General features: G+C 39.7%; 3 long non-coding RNA genes across 3 annotated transcripts; all 3 read right to left on the bottom strand.

The window, feature by feature from the left end:
- Window positions 1-4,607: 4,607 nt before the first annotated feature.
- LOC117514576 lies at window positions 4,608-16,272 on the bottom strand. Its single transcript, XR_004561903.1, has 3 exons — window positions 16,261-16,272; window positions 14,238-14,241; window positions 4,608-5,300 (listed from the first exon to the last, which is right to left on the bottom strand). It is a non-coding gene; the product is annotated as an uncharacterized LOC117514576 (long non-coding RNA).
- On the bottom strand, window positions 7,297-7,789 carry LOC117514578. Its single transcript, XR_004561904.1, has 2 exons — window positions 7,510-7,789; window positions 7,297-7,467 (listed from the first exon to the last, which is right to left on the bottom strand). It is a non-coding gene; the product is annotated as an uncharacterized LOC117514578 (long non-coding RNA).
- Window positions 9,221-11,083, bottom strand: LOC117514575. Its single transcript, XR_004561902.1, has 3 exons — window positions 9,549-11,083; window positions 9,406-9,444; window positions 9,221-9,303 (listed from the first exon to the last, which is right to left on the bottom strand). It is a non-coding gene; the product is annotated as an uncharacterized LOC117514575 (long non-coding RNA).
- Window positions 16,273-16,311: the final 39 nt, after the last annotated feature.

Raw genomic sequence — 16,311 nt, 5'->3', positions numbered from 1 at the left:
AAACACTTTTGAGGGAGCGAGATGGTGATAGTGTTTGACTTTGCTGCTGCCCCGTACCTCGCTTTATCAATGTCCTGTGTGTCACTGTTTCTTTTCCTGTTTCCCAGTGATGGACTTGTTCCTTGTGATTACCAAACTCTTCTGTAAGTCATATCGCTTTTTAGGGATGGGAATTGAGAACTGCTTCCAAATTTTTCTGTTTACTGGATTTGCATGCTTCCGGTGGTATCAGTTCCTCTTAATGCATGCCTGTTTTCCTGACAGTTCCATATTACAAAAACCTGTGTTTGCCGTCACATCTGACATCATGATGCCAAACTCTGCATATGGCAATATGGAAAACGGCTACAACGGCACTGAAAACATGTGCAGGCCAACATTTGCCCAAGCTGCAAGTTTTAATGGTCTCAAATGAGGCTGAAGCAGAAGAAGAAAAAATTCCTTGACTGGTTTCTTGAGGGTGGCTCCAAAAGTGAGCAGGTTCACATGCTAAAGTCCATGTCAAAATATCCAACTTTAGAGCTGAAAAATAAACATGTCTATAGCCTCTTACAAGAAACTAGGGGATGAAGATTTTTCTAACTTGTTAGTTTATGATGTTCTAAGCCATAAAGTTGTGGAGTCTTTGAGTGACAGCTGCTGAGTTGAGAGCCTCCGTCTCTCATTGGGTTGGTTGCTCAGAGGCCTTTTGATGTGGCCGCTAGTTATATTTGTCATTTTGAGTGTTTTCTGACAAATACCTGGAATGATATGGGTTGTGTAATGAAATTCCCAAATGGATCATCTAAGGGCCTTGCTGCAATATTCATATTGTATGAAATTCTCATCTTATTTAATATTGTGGGACTTTTAGCAGGTATCGGTAACTTCATCCATTAGGTCCCTTTAATGCACGACTACTGAGAAAATAAGCAGCTCATAACTTTTTATGCCCACACCAAAACAAACCAATATGAGAACCACAGCGCAATCCCCAAAATTCCAATTTAATGAACACCCTAACGGAGAGTAGCCAGTTAGCTCAGGTGGTTCAGACTCAAAGACAAGGGCATATTCAAGCTTCTTTCAACCGCTCCACCTCTTTATCCATTTAATAGGCTGTTTGTGACGTTGCCAGAGCAAGTGCTGCCAATGCTGCCAACATGGCCCCGATCAGATACAGGCTTCATATACAATAAGGGAATCGATAAAGAAGTGAATGATAAGCAGAATCAATAATAACACTGATATTGATTAAAAAAACATATCTATTTCTATCCCTATCGCCTATGGTGGATCATAATGTGTTATCAATTCAATTCAATTTAATTATATAGTGTCAAGTCACATTACCCCCAAGGCACCCAAAGTTCTTGCAGACACTGAAGGGGGCAAGGCAAAAGAGCAAGTATTCACATGAAGCTGAGGTCACTCTGAAAGCAAGTAGTCGTTGGAAAATGGTGCTGTTTCTGATGAGTCTTGCCTTGGTTTTCCCTGATATTCTGTGGGAAGACTTCCCCTTGTCTGTGGGTGGAAGTGTCAGAATCTCCTGCCCCCGTCCTGTCCTTCCTGACACTCCTCACTATTTCTGGTGAGCAGACTTCATCTGCAAGGTAGAGTGAGTCTTTTTCAATTGCAGATTCTTATTACCTACAGCTCCACTGTGAACCAGGTCTCTACTTCGCTCAGGATGGTGCTGGTCAGTTTGAGGCCACAGTGTAGAACTTGCTGTCATTTTTCATGTCGGTTTTATGAGCACTGGGTTTCACTGTCCTTTTAATTCTGATTAATGTTGGTCATCCAAATGTCTTTTATCATATTTTAATTTACTAATGATTGAGTACAAACAGCTCATTTGTATGTGAATCCATGAGTAGTAGGGGTGTAAGAATACACCAGTGCTAATCAAAAGTTGGCTTTAATGTAAAAGATGCAGCTACACTGACAAAACACGCCTGGATCCATCTAAATGTACTATCAACTGGCTAACAGTTTTTGAAGTTATGAAAGCTTGAGTGAAGCTGTTATGCTGCTACTTCTACATCTTCGAGCTCTTGTAAAAGTTCACAGGTCTCTTGTAAGACTCACAAGACTGGTCACACCATCAAATCGCAAATAAAAAATTTGGGAATGATAACAACGGAAAGTTTGATACAAGTCTGGCCCTTTGCAAGCTCTATAGAATGTCAATTAAGTACAGCGGTAGAGAGTAGCGGTAGGTCTGTAGATGGTAGTTAGCACTAGTAAGCACATGCAAGACATATACACAGATTAAGCACGTTTTCCAGCCACACCTCAACATAGACTAAGGTAAGCATGCATGTATAGCCCATTTTATGATATATTTTGTCTTCCATTTTTTTTCTGTCATAAAGCAACAAATACAACCCCAATTCCAATGAAGTTGAGATGTTGTGAAAAATGTAAATAACAACAGAATACAATGATTTGCAAATCCTCTTCAACCTATATTCTGTTGAATACACCACAAAGATATTTAATGTTCAACCTGATAAACTTAATTTTTTGTGCAAATATTTGCTCATTTTGAAATGGATGCCTGCAACACGTTTCAAAAAAAGCTGGTGAAGCAGCAGGACCTTCGTGGCTGGGACGACGGTGGGGATCAAACCCACGCGGCTCGCACAAAAGACCGTTCCTCTACCAGGTCAGCCAAAGGGGAACTCCCCGTTAGCCAAGCTAGCGGGAACGTCTTTTCAATTGGGACCCGGGACTTTCATCCCGCTACACATCTCCCCACCATTTTTGACTTCATCCCGAAGTCACAGGTGCATGTTAGCATACTCTGTGATCCACATCCTGTTCGTGACGCCAGATTGAAGCAGCAGGACCTTCGTGCCCGGGATGACGGTGGGGATCGAACCCACGCGGCTCGCACAAAAGACCGTTCCTCTACCAGGTCAGCCAAAGGGGAACTCCCCGTTAGCCAAGCTAGCGGGAACGTCTTTTCAATTGGGACCCGGGACTTTCATCCCGCTACACAGGGACAGTGGTATGTTTGCCACTGTGTTACATCACCTTTCCTTCTAACAACACTCAATAAGCATTTGGGAACTGAGGACACTAATTGTTGAAGCTTTGTAGGTGGAATTCTTTCCCATTCTTGCTTGATGTACGACTTCAGTTGTTCAACAGTCCGGGGTCTCTGTTGTCGTATTTTGCACTTCATAATGCGCCACACATTTTCAGTGGTTGACATGTCTGGACTGCAGACAGGCCAGTCTAGTACCCGCAGTATTTTACTAAGAAGCCACGCTGTTGTAACACGTGCAGAATGTGGCTTGGCATTGTCTTGCTGAAATAAGCAGGGACGTCCCTGACAAAGATGTTGCTTGGATGGCAGCATGTGTTGCTCCCAAACCTGGATGTACCTTTCAGTATTGATGGTGCCATCACAGATGTGCAAGTTGCCCATGCTATGGGCACTAACACACCCCCATACCATCACAGATGCTGGCTTTTGAACTTTGCGCTTGTAACATTCTGGATGGTCTTTTTCCTCTTTTGTCTGGAGGACGCAACATCCATGATTTCCAAAAACAATTTGAAATGCGGACTCATCAGATCACAGCACACCTTTCCTCTTTGTGTCTGTCCATTTCAATTGAACTCAGGCCCAGAGAAGGTGGCGGTGTTTCTGGATGTTGTTGATGTAATGCTTTTGCTTTGCATGGTAGAGTTTTAACTTGCACTTGTAGATGTAGTCACAACCTGTGTTAACTGATAATGATTTTCTGACGTGTTCCTGAGCCCACGTGGTAAGATCCTTTACACCAGGGGTGGCCAAGTTCGGTCCTCGAGAGCCACATTCCTTACACTTAGTTGTCTCCCTGCTCCAACACACCTGAATCCAATGAAAGACTCGTTAGCAGACTTTTAATGAGCCTTTCATTGGATTCAGGTATGTTGGAGCAGGGAGACAACTAAGAGTGTCAGGAATGTGGCTCTCGAGGACCGAACTTGGCCACCCCTGCTTTACACAATGATGTCAGTTTTTAATGCAGTGCCGCCTGAGGGATTGAAGGTCACGGGCATTCAATGTTGGTTTTCAGCCTTGCCACTTATACGTGTAGAAAGTTCTCCAGATTCTCTGAATCTTCTGATTATATTATGGACTGTAGATGATGGAATCCCGAAATTCCTTGCAATTGAACGTTGATAAGCATTGTTCTTAAACTGTTGGATTATTTTTTTCACGCAGTTGTTCACAAAGTGTTGATCCTTACCCCATCTTTGCTTGTAAATGGCTGAGACCTCCTTTTATACCCAATCATGACACTCACCTGTTTCCAAATAGGTGTTCTTTGAGCATTCAACAACTTTCCCAGTCTTTTGTTGCCCCGTCCCAACATTTTGAAAGGTGTTGCAGGCATCCATTTCAAAATGAGCAAATATTTGCACCAAAACAACAAAGTTTATCAGTTTGAACATTAAATATCTTGTCTTTGTGGTGTATTGAATTGAATATAGGTTGAAGAGGATTTTCAAATCATTGTATTGTTTTTATTTACATTTTACACAATGTCCCAACTTCATTGAAATTGGGGTTGTACTTTAAATTCCCTTGTCTTTTATAAAATATATATTTGAAGGTAAGCCATTTTTGGTTTATTTTATCATGGCACACAAATGTCTACATTAAACAAAGAATTGCACTGGATTGCATCATACTGCCCCGAATCAAACTGCACTGGAATGTTCCATAATAAAAAACTATTGTCCCCGAATCGTATCACAGCTCTTGTTTCCAGATACATACTGAATTGTTTTATAAGGGAGGGAGACATGCACACAGCTAGAATTAAGTGATTTTTTTTAATTGCCTGTTGTTACAGAATCTATACTTATGAATCATGGTGACTTCAACATTCATATTGATGATGTTTCCAATAAATAAATTAAGCAATAGTCTTTTAATGTTACTCAAGACATCACAGGTCTGACACAAAGCAGAGGACATACTCTGAACCTCGTTTTCAAATCTTGGTTTAAAAATTTATTCTGCTTTTCTGAGCGTCATTTTATTTTTGATCATAGTTGTGTTTTGTCTTTTAATTTGGATATTGTTCTTTCTGTTGTGATGTTAACTCTTGCATTCCTAAATCTCTCTGCAGAAAGGCTTTCTGCTGTCTTTTATAAGCCTTATTATTATGCCAGATGGTTATCTTGATTCTCAAGTACAATTATTTAATGAGCACTGCCTTTCAGCTTTGGAAAAATTTGCTGCCTAAAACCAGATCGGCTCTTTTAATAAATTTCTCTCCTTGGATCAATAAGTGTATTTGTTCTTCTGAGCACACCTGCTCATAATTTTATGACTTGTGCTCAGCTGGACTACCAATATTTTAACCTGAGCTTGATACCTCATCATGCTGTGTCCTTGGACAAGACACCTCATCTGCACCGTCCCAGTCCATCCAGCTGTAAATGTTTACCGGCCTTGGCAGGAGTGATCTGTGATGGACTGGCATCCCGCTCAAGGGCAGTCCTAGAATCTCACACACTTCATGCGACAGTGTCCAGGGATACACACCAGCACAATGAAAATCCACTTATCTACAATTCACTATCAGTACTTCAGAGATCGCAGACCTGTAGATTTTTGTAATCTTATATAAAATAGGTGAGCTAATTCCAAAACTCTTGAAAACATCAGTAACTTTGTCTCTCCAGTATCACTTGCTGTTCCAATCTTTGCTCTTGATGAGTGCAGCAACGTTCTCTCAGTCTTAAAGGACATACAAGCAATCATCATTCCCTCATTTACCGCCCCCAACCCCATACCCTGCCTTTCCTGGTTGATAATCCTGGAGAATTTTTCTCCAATTTGGTTAAAAGAGCTCACCAAAGTTAGTTCCTCTGGCATAATATCAGTTTATCTGTTTAAAAATAATCCTGATTCCACTGGATCTTATGTGGTCTCAATCATCAATAACTCTTTGACATCTGGTCAGTGTGCCAGTGTATTATAGAGAAACTGCTGTCCAACCACTTGGACAGGTTCAGTCATTCTCTCCTCAAACATGTTCTAGCAGCCATCCTGCTTTTCGTGCACCTGATCCTGTCCAATCTCAGAAGGGAAGCAGAGAAGGTCCCGATTAGTACTTGGCTGGGAGACTGCTTCGGAACTCCAGAAGCTGCACATTTCTCTCTGTAGAACTGGTCTGGTGTGAAACTGTTGCCAAATCCCAAGGCAGGTCTGTACTGGATCTGCTGTTGGTAACTGCTGATAGCTGAAAGACAAACAACACTCCTCAAATATGTCTTGGGATAGCTGGCTGTATACTCGTGCCCTCTTGAGCACATAAGTACTTTTAAAAAAAATATTATGTTTCATTTAGGCTTCAGAATTGTTCAAAATTGCCTGCTGACATTTTAACAAACATGACTATTGATTTGACCCGACTCTTAGATTGGCTAATAACTTTCTACATCTAAACATAATACAGAATTCCTTATTTCTTCTCCAGCTGGTATTGTCCTGAAGGTGATGGAAAGCTTTCACCCTTTATCTTCTGTTAAAATCTACCTTCAGAAATCTAAGTGTCTCTATGAGCCACGCTGAGTGTGCACCAACGTATACACTAGATCAAAACTGTTTCTACCACCTGAGGAACACTGCAAAATTCAGGCTTACTGTTGTTTTCATAACTGACATAAAGATCATTATACATTCTTTTATATCCTTGACTACAATAACTTCACAATATATCACTATACCAGTTACAAGTGGTCCAAAATGCTGGTGCTAAGCTTCTGACCAAGTCATCCAGAAGGTCTCATGGCACACCCATACCTACGTATGTACAGTGGCTTCTGATCAAGTTAAGAATCCAGGTCAACATTCTTGAGATAATATTTAGAGCCTTGCACTGCCAGGCACCTGCCTACATCTACAGAAGACCAACTGCAGCCATACAATTCTTTGAAATTGTCTCCCACTGTACTTAAGAGTTGTTGATACGATGGACACTTAAAAGCCACTAAAAACCTTTTTGTTAACACTTACTTTTGTTTCGTTTGTTCACTTTTTAAATCTTATTTGTTTTTCACTTATTTGGCTTTATTGTGAAGCACTTTGTGACATTTGCTCTTGAAAAGTACTATACAAATAAAATTTACTGACTAAAAGCAGGAAAACAGCTTATTTCTAAATAAATTCACATATGTTTGACTTATTATTAATTTTAATTAATCAGGTAACATGCAACATAACTTATCTGTGCAACTTGTAGCATCATGCACATAGGGTACTGATGCCTCCAGCAGCTTTTAAAATTTTTTTTTTTTTTTTTTTGAAGGTGAGAAGTTCAACGGGGTCACAACCCTTGGCTGTCTTCCTATTGGTCCCCACTGAGGGTTATGCCACAAAGCCAGCCAATAGGATCAGCCCCCTGAGATAATTTATGCTGCAATTTTCTGTTTCTTCTCCTTGATAAATTACAATCATCTGAACATAAGACATGTCTTGTGTAGGAAGCAGCCTAACAACAGAAGGAAATATCAAACAATTACTTAAGAGAAAAAGGTTGATAGTGCACTCAAACAGTCAACAGGTTCCTGCTTTACGGGACGTTGAAACTGAATGCAGCCCTGTTCCCGAGGACCTCACCTGTGACCTGCTTTGACCTCACAGGTTAAGGGTCTCAGGGACAGAGGGGCATACTGTCAAATTAAAGAGCTCAGGGAAAGTTAAAATACAAAGTACTTTAATGAATGAAGAGCCTGAGAAGGAAAAAAAAAATTAGTGTCGTGAGGCGAGACATGACCTCATCTGACACTTGGATTCTGCAGCCGGTTTGCTGTAGCTCACAAATGAAACAGATCAGTTCCATTATTACACAGAGCAAATACAATTCTGACATATTGTGTGCCTCAAAAGTAATTGTCGCAAAACACACACACACACACACACACACCAGCAATGCAGCAGCTGAGCACAGAGTGCAGATGTTTAATTTAATGGAAACAATTTCTGTAAAATGTCACATGTTTTGAACAGAATTTATGATGTTTGCACTGAAAAATTACAGCACTGAATAGTTTGAAGGTCAGGGCGTTGAAGGGCTTTGAAATGTTGATTATAGTCTGTAATATCACTTAAATCACATCCAAGGCACATTTATCCAAAAAGGTTAAACTGTTTTCACGTCTTTATTACTGAGGGGCGACTGCCTGATCCTTCACTGCCTCCCTGTGAAGACAATTTAACAGTCCAGTGGAAATCCTTTATCATCATTTCAGACCGACAACATCTGTGTGTAATACTCGTATCGCTTGATGTTTTATCAACGATACAAGAAGAGGCGGACACCTGGTCCCATTTACTGAATGAGATCAGACGCTTGTTAGACAGAAAAAGAAGACAGATCAGACTGTGAATAAAGTAAAAAACAATTTTATAACAAACAATATTGGAAAACCAGAATAATTACTGTACAAAAATGGCAACCAAACAAAATGAATTTTCTGTAGATACTAGAGGGAAAAGCCCCCATCTGCTAGACAGCGTTAATGACACGTTATGACTGAGGCTAGCACAAAAAAAAAGAACATTTGTGCATCTTATGACACATCTGCTGTGGAAGCATGAATGAGATGACAGGTGCAGTGTTCATGCAGCATTTTCTGCATCAAATAAAACACATAAATGTATGTGTACTTCTAACAGTGCAGTTAAATTAAAGCTACAGGCCTGAATGAAGATTTTAGAATATAAAAGTGTAACTTCACTTCATTTTACTCAATGTCAGATCCAAAGATTGCGACCAGCTGTGAAATCAATGCCGTGAAATACATCAGTGGACGTATTTATGATTTATTTCAAATAACCTGAAACAGATTTATTAGTAAAACAAACGTCAGCATTGATTGCATCATATGACGCAACAGAAATTAAAGCATGCACGTTACTACAGCGGATTCATGCACATTTATACAGTGAAAACTGCATACATATACTGTGTGCACTTACAAGATGTAACTTCACAGAATACATACATGCACATTTCCGACTGTGCACTTAAAGAGTCAACTTGTTTTACTGTGAAAAGGTGACAAAGCTTCAAATTAAAATATGACACTTCTGTAATAATAATAATAAAAAAACATATATCCAATCGCGGGTAACTTTGCATATTCGGACACCCTGTGTGTAAAAACATAAGGAATTATAATAACAAAAAAAGATTACCTCACGTTCAGCATCTTCTTTCCTTCTTAAATCAGTGCCAGCATGCGTTCCCTCTGTTGTGAAGCAGCGCGCTCTCTGACGGTCTGTGCTGGGGCCAGACAGCAAGCCCACTGGCAGGTAGGTTACAGACAATACTATTGATTCCATTATTGTGCGCTCTCTCTCTCTCTCCCCCTCTCCCTCTCTCTACCTGACTATCAACAACAGCTCACCTTTTGTTTCTGCAGGGCTTCTTGCAGATGGACACAAACCTGCAAACACAAAAATCAGAGACAAAAGCTTTTTCTTTTTTTTTGTTTCTTCCACCAGCACATTTCCAGAAGACACACACAGACACACAAACATGCATGTTTACCCTCCGAGTTGCTTTCACCGTCTCATCCTCTGGTTGCCTGTCTCTTGCTTCTGGAGAGCTTCACGTGTGCATACTTCAAAATCTTTTTTTTTCTTCCTTTTCTGTCTCCCTCCTTTACACTCTAGTCGCCATCCTTCCATCTCTCTTTTCGTCTCGTGGTTTTCAAGCATCTCTCCTACCCCGGTAACCCTCCCCCCCACCCCACCCCTCTCTTCCAAGTCTGTGAGCTATGTGCAAGTGTGTGTGTGTGTGTGTGTGTGTGTGTGAACGTGTGTGAGATAGAATGAGGGAGTGAATAAGGGTGCAGTGAGTTCAGTGTGAGAGAGAAAAGAGAGACGGGGTGGGGGGGTGGCTGGCAGGGAGGCTACAGCAGAAAGTGGGGATGGAGGGGGAGGGTCAGAATCTGTAATAGGATGAGAATAGAGAGAAAATATGAAGCCCGGGAGTCTCGTGAACCTGAGAGGCCGGCATTACTGCTTCATCCTGTGTGTACAGCAATCATACCATCATAAAATTGATTAAAGGATTTATGGCGTTGCTCCGTCAGAACTGCAACCTGCAGCTGGAGTGACATGAAACATGCTATATGAACCTGTAGCGGAGAGGTTTGCCAATTACAAGAATGCACTACCGTGATTAGAACACTTCTTGTGACGACACAGCTGGATGCTTCACACAACCAAACTAATCTACAGTGCGCAGAAAGAGAGAGACAGACAGATAATAATGACACAAAACAATGAAAGCATAAAACCTGCATGCACACCCGAACCTTTGGCTGCACACGTGGAGACACAGCAGGTTGCATATTTAATACTGTGTGCTATTTTTAATGCATCTTTTTGTTGTTGTTGCTGTTTCTGTTGACCTGCTCAGTCTGTTCAGATGCTAACACTTGCTTTAATACAATATCTGTGCTACGAGATACACAGCTGCACTTGTACTTGTCAGATAACAGAATCATGAAGCCCAGAGGGAAATTCAGAAATGAAACTAAATCTAATTTGGCCTCAGTGATCGGCTGTCTGTTCTGTGAGACGGAGCATAAACACTACACTTGACGTGCAAGCATCATTAATGACCCGTCATAAATGACCGTGTTGTACAATTGAGAATATCGCCAGTGTGTCACGCAGCAAGCGCAAATACAAACACAACTGCACAGTGACTGATTTTATTTCTGTATATTTAAAAATGTTATTTACCTCCATCACAGGAGTTATGTGATCAGGTCAGAGCTGTTACACGGCGCTGCTTCCATCACACTACAAAGCCACCCTTGGTCCTGGATGACAACCGTCCAGCCAGACACCTGGTTCCATCTCCTTAAAGGAGCAATCTATCTGCTGCACCCAGGTGATACATGGGCATGCTCTTGGCCTTCTCCAGCCGCTGTGGTCCTCAACACTGAGGCAGATGCATGCACAAAATGTCATAGCTGGTCATCCCTCATAATGCAAGTGATACTCCTCATCTGTGTCTCCCTAATTAACCACTTGTTTGAAAGGACCTAATGTCAAGCATGTCCAGTCATCACCTTAGCTCACTGCTTAGTGTCCAAGTCTCACAACCATACAGTAAGACAGGAAGGCACCAGGACACCCTAAACAAGTGTGGAATTGACCAGTTTCGGAACGTGTGTAAATATACACACAGCTTTGACCATGTGTGGGCGTAGCATTTAGTGGTAGAACCAGAAAACTGCAACTACAAAACATTGCTGCTATCAAAGCATGCAACCTCAACCACATTATGTTCTTTGTTTTCTGGAATTAGTTCCAGTTAATAATTATGTCTAGTTAGAAAGATATGTAGCCTGATTGGCATCAAACCCTACAGAAGACACCTGAGTGAACGAAACAGCAGCTTTTGACCTGAGCAACAAGCACCTCGATGTCCGCCTGCTACTACTAGGCAAGAATCAAATAGTTTCCCGCTTGCAATTTTATATAAAACTAGAAGCACTTGGAGAGTGCAAACCTCCGCCAAGGCCATGGGGTCACTGACGCCATAACATCTACACGCCGTGAAATCACTGAACCTAAAAAAGTTTAACAATGATGTTTGCTCAGTAGTAAAAAAAAGTTTCATCTGCTGTGACTGGATAGCATGTATCCTTAGCGCTTGGCATCACAGTTTATTGGAACTTGCACCTTTCCCAGAAGCTACTGTCATCTGAGCACTGATATTGATATTGCATGTGCTTATAGACAAAAACAAATAATCAATCAATCAATCAATTTTTTTTTATATAGCGCCAAATCACAACAAACAGTTGCCCCAAGGCGCTTTATATTGTAAGGCAAGGCCATACAATAATTATGTAAAACCCCAACGGTCAAAACGACCCCTGTGAGCAAGCACTGGCTACAGTGGGAAGGAAAAAACTCCCTTTTAACAGGAAGAAACCTCCAGCAGAACCAGGCTCAGGGAGGGGCAGTCTTCTGCTGGGACTGGTTGGGGCTGAGGGAGAGAACCAGGAAAAAGACATGCTGTGGAGGGGAGCAGAGATCGATCACTAATGATTAAATGTAGAGTGGTGCATACAGAGCAAAAAGAGAAAGAAACAGTGCATCATGGGAACCCCCCAGCAGTCTACGTCTATAGCAGCATAACTAAGGGATGGTTCAGGGTCACCTGATCCAGCCCTAACTATAAGCTTTAGCAAAAAGGAAAGTTTTAAGCCTAATCTTAAAAGTAGAGAGGGTTGTCTGTCTCCCTGATCTGAATTGGGAGCTGGTTCCACAGGAGAGGAGCCTGAAAGCTGAAGGCTCTGCCTCCCATTCTACTCTTACAAACCCTAGGAACTACAAGTAAGCCTGCAGTCTGAGAGCGAAGCGCTCTATTGGGGTGATATGGTACTACGATGGTCCCTAAGATAAGATGGGACCTGATTATTCAAAACCTTATAAGTAAGAAGAAGAATTTTAAATTCTATTCTACAATTAACAGGAAGCCAATGAAGAGAGGCCAATATGGGTGAGATATGCTCTCTCCTTCTAGTCCCCGTTAGTTACTCTAGCTGCAGCATTTTCAATTAACTGAAGGCTTTTTAGGGAACTTTTAGGACAACCTGATAATAATGAATTACAATAGTCCAGCCTAGAGGAAATAATGCATGAACTTAGTTTTTCAGCATCACTCTGAGGACAAGACCTTTCTAATTTTAGAGATATTGCGTAAATGCAAAAAAGCAGTCCTACATATTTGTTTAATATGCGCTTTGAATGACATATCCTGATCAAAAACGACTCCAAGATTTCTCACAGTATTACTAGAGGTCAGGGTAATGCCATCCAGAGTAAGGATCTAATAAGATATAAGAAATAAGAGACAAAATTCAATTTATTATTCAACTAAACTGCAAATATATGAATTTTTTTTTAACATTATGAAACACTTCTCTAAATAAATAACAGTAATTCTGAAATAGAACTATTTTTAAAGTGTTGCATGTGCTACACAAGGCCATAGGGTCACTGACCCTAAAGAGATTCCCTCCTTTGGCACAGTGATCTATTCAACAATTCAGTGTTACAACCAAAACTATGATACACTTTCTTCCTTTATAGTTGACATCCTGACCATGAAAACATACCACTAGAACTTGGAATCACTTTTATGTCTTTATTAGTTTAAAGTTATTGTATAAAAATGATTTTCGGTCATGGCGGTTTTCTTCTGGATCTAGCTCCATAACATTTGAAGCTACATCAAATCTGATGACGCCTTACTGAATCAGTACAGATTCAGCTACAATTTGGTGTTAGTTGTGCATCTCTAGCTTCATTTGTCACCTCACACTGACACATTTTCTATTTTCCCTATATTTTTGCATATTCTGGATCACTAGATCACCAAACTTTGTTGTTTGATAGAACATTTGACTATGTTACACCCTAATTTTTTTCAAGCCTTTCTGCGTTGTTTTTGTGTAGTTAGAAACTAGAATGTCAAAATTCCCCCTATCCCGCAATGGTGAAGAATCCTTTAAAAAATTCCTGGATCCGGATCGTGATCCGGATCACCACTAAAATTTAATCACTTGTTCCTCTTGTCATTTCCAACCACTCCACAAAATTTCATCAAAATCTGTTCAAAATATTTTGAGTTATCCTGCTGACAAACAGACAGACAGACAAACAAACAAACTCGACCGAAAACATAACCTCCTCCCATGGGATTTTCATTGCTCAAATTTTATTTGGGAAGAGTTTACTATGTCCGCAAAGAACGTAATAAAAATCACCTGCTTTTATTTATTTGTCTATCTGTTAGCAGGATTACGTCAAAACTACTGCATGGATTTTGATGAAGTTTTCACCACAGATAGATATTAGGCCATGGAAGACTCCATTAAATTTTGGACTTGATCTGAATCTGTATTCTGCATCAAGTTTCATTTTATATAGTCTCTGATTCTTTGATGGACTATGAAGTAGTTTTGACATAATCTATCAAAGAATCAGAATCAGAATCACAATAAAGGTGATTCTGATTCTGATTCTTTGATGGATTATGTCAAAACTACTTCACGGATTCTCACCAAATTTGCACCACAGATAGATATTGGGGCATGTAAGACTCCACTGAATTCTGGAGGTGATCCAGATCCAAATCCCGATTCTGGATCAAGATTTCACTTTATATACACGTTGAAGGATTACATCAAAACTAACAGATTTTGACAAAACTTTCAACACAGATACATATTAGGCCATGGAAGACTCCATTCAATTCTGGAGGTGATCTGGATCAAGTTTCACTTTATATACACTCTAAAATGTAATTCAGTTAATTCAGTGGCCTCAGTAAGTAATCACAGTAAGAAACAGCTATACTGACTTAATAAAATCTCTGAAACACATTCAATTGATTGAGTTGGATATACAAAATGAAATGCCTAAAAATTTAACAGTTAATTTTATCTTAACTTTACATTTATTATTTGAGTTTATTTCATTGAAATAAAATAGCATTTGTTTAAAAAATTATATTTTATGAAATATACTTAATTTGTTTGGTAAAGTTCATTCAAAATATTTGGAAAGGACTAATATACAAAATATTTTTACTTAGATTTACCAAGATCATCAAGTATAGTTAAATGATTTCAAAGCCTTTTTAATTTACTCAATATTTTAAAGTGTAAAATGTTTCACCAAAAAAATTGAGTAGAACACAGTAATGATTTTTAGAGTGATAGTCTGTGAAGGATTACGTCAAAACTACTTCACGGATTTTCACCAAATTTGCACCACAGATAGACATTAAGGCATGGAAGACTGCACTGAATTTTGGAGGTGACCTGGATCCGAATCCGGATTCTGGATCAAGATTTCATTTTAGATACGCTTTGAAGGATTACATCAAAAAGACTACACAGATTTTGATGAAATTTTCAACACAGATACATATTAGCCCATGGAAGACTCCATTAAATTTTGGAGGTGATCCGGCTCCTGATTGGTGGATGTCAGAAATCTCTGATTGTTCTTGTTTTCTGCTTGTTCTTGCAGTTGGATTGTTAAAGCTTCTTAAAATTATGTCCATACAGGAATGTGATGTCTAATTTAAACAACAGTACACCAACACCAACACACACAAGTACTTTGGTCTCTGTTCACAAAAGTTTCCTTCCTTCGCTCTCGTTCTCTTATTCCGGTGAAGAACACAAGCAACAAATGGATGTTCTGTTACCACATATGGTTAAATGAGGGCATGCATATGGTTTAGAAGGCGTGGGGTTTATCAACAGCTGATACTTACTGATATGCAAACAGTCAGTATACACCTTTTTGATAAGTAGATTTTTTTTGTGCTTACACACAAACTAAATTTTGTTTGTACAAAAGTTTGATAAATGAGACCCCTGGACTAATGTTCCCCTTGAAAGGTACGGCCATCGCCAAACACCTCTGTCCAGTGACCTCATGAATCCACAAGCTCATCCCTGGTGTTCTTTGATCTCAGAGGTCCTGAACACAGTGGCATCGTCACGTGAAAAGTTTTCAGACCATCTCTATGGAACTTGGTGAATTGATTAATCTTGTCGCAACTATGAACCAATCACAGCTTGGATCAGGATCAGGAGTTGGATTCTGAATCTTTTTAACTTTATTTTACCTAGTCATATGGACACTAGACACATAAAATTTTGTGTTCAGAATGTGGATCTGGGATAACTTTGATTCTTTATGTTTTACCTCATAAGATGAGCTATTTTGATTCTTTGAATACATTTCACTCAAGCTATTTCTGTGATCTTGATGAAATCTGTCATATATACAGTAGTGTTCAGAATAACAGTAGTGCTATGTGACTAAAAAGATTAATCCAGGTTTTGAGTATATTTCTTATTGTTACATGGGAAACAAGGTACCAGTAGATTCAGTAGATTCTCACAAATCCAACAAGACCAAGCATTTATGATATGTACACTTTTAAGGCTATGAAATTGGGCTATTAGTAAAAAAAAAAAAAAAAAGTAGAAAAGGGGTGTTCACAATAATAGCAGTGTGGCATTCAGTCAGTGAGTTTGTCAATTTTGTAGAACAAACAGGTGTGAATCAGGTGTCCCCTATTTAAGGATGAAGCCAGCACCTGTTGAACATGCTTTTCTCTTTGAAAGCCTGAGGAAAATGGGACATTCAAGACATTGTTCAAAAGAACAGCGTAGTTTGATTAAAAAGTTGACTGGAGAGGGGAAAACTTATACGCAGGTGCAAAAAATTATAGGCTGTTCATCTACAATGATCTCCAA

Source organism: Thalassophryne amazonica, chromosome 7 (assembly GCF_902500255.1).
Source record: "Thalassophryne amazonica chromosome 7, fThaAma1.1, whole genome shotgun sequence".
In the NCBI taxonomy this organism is placed as follows: Eukaryota; Metazoa; Chordata; class Actinopteri; order Batrachoidiformes; family Batrachoididae; genus Thalassophryne; species Thalassophryne amazonica.
The sequence above is the reverse complement of the archived record's forward strand: the minus strand, read 5'-3'. Positions and strand labels throughout refer to the sequence as shown.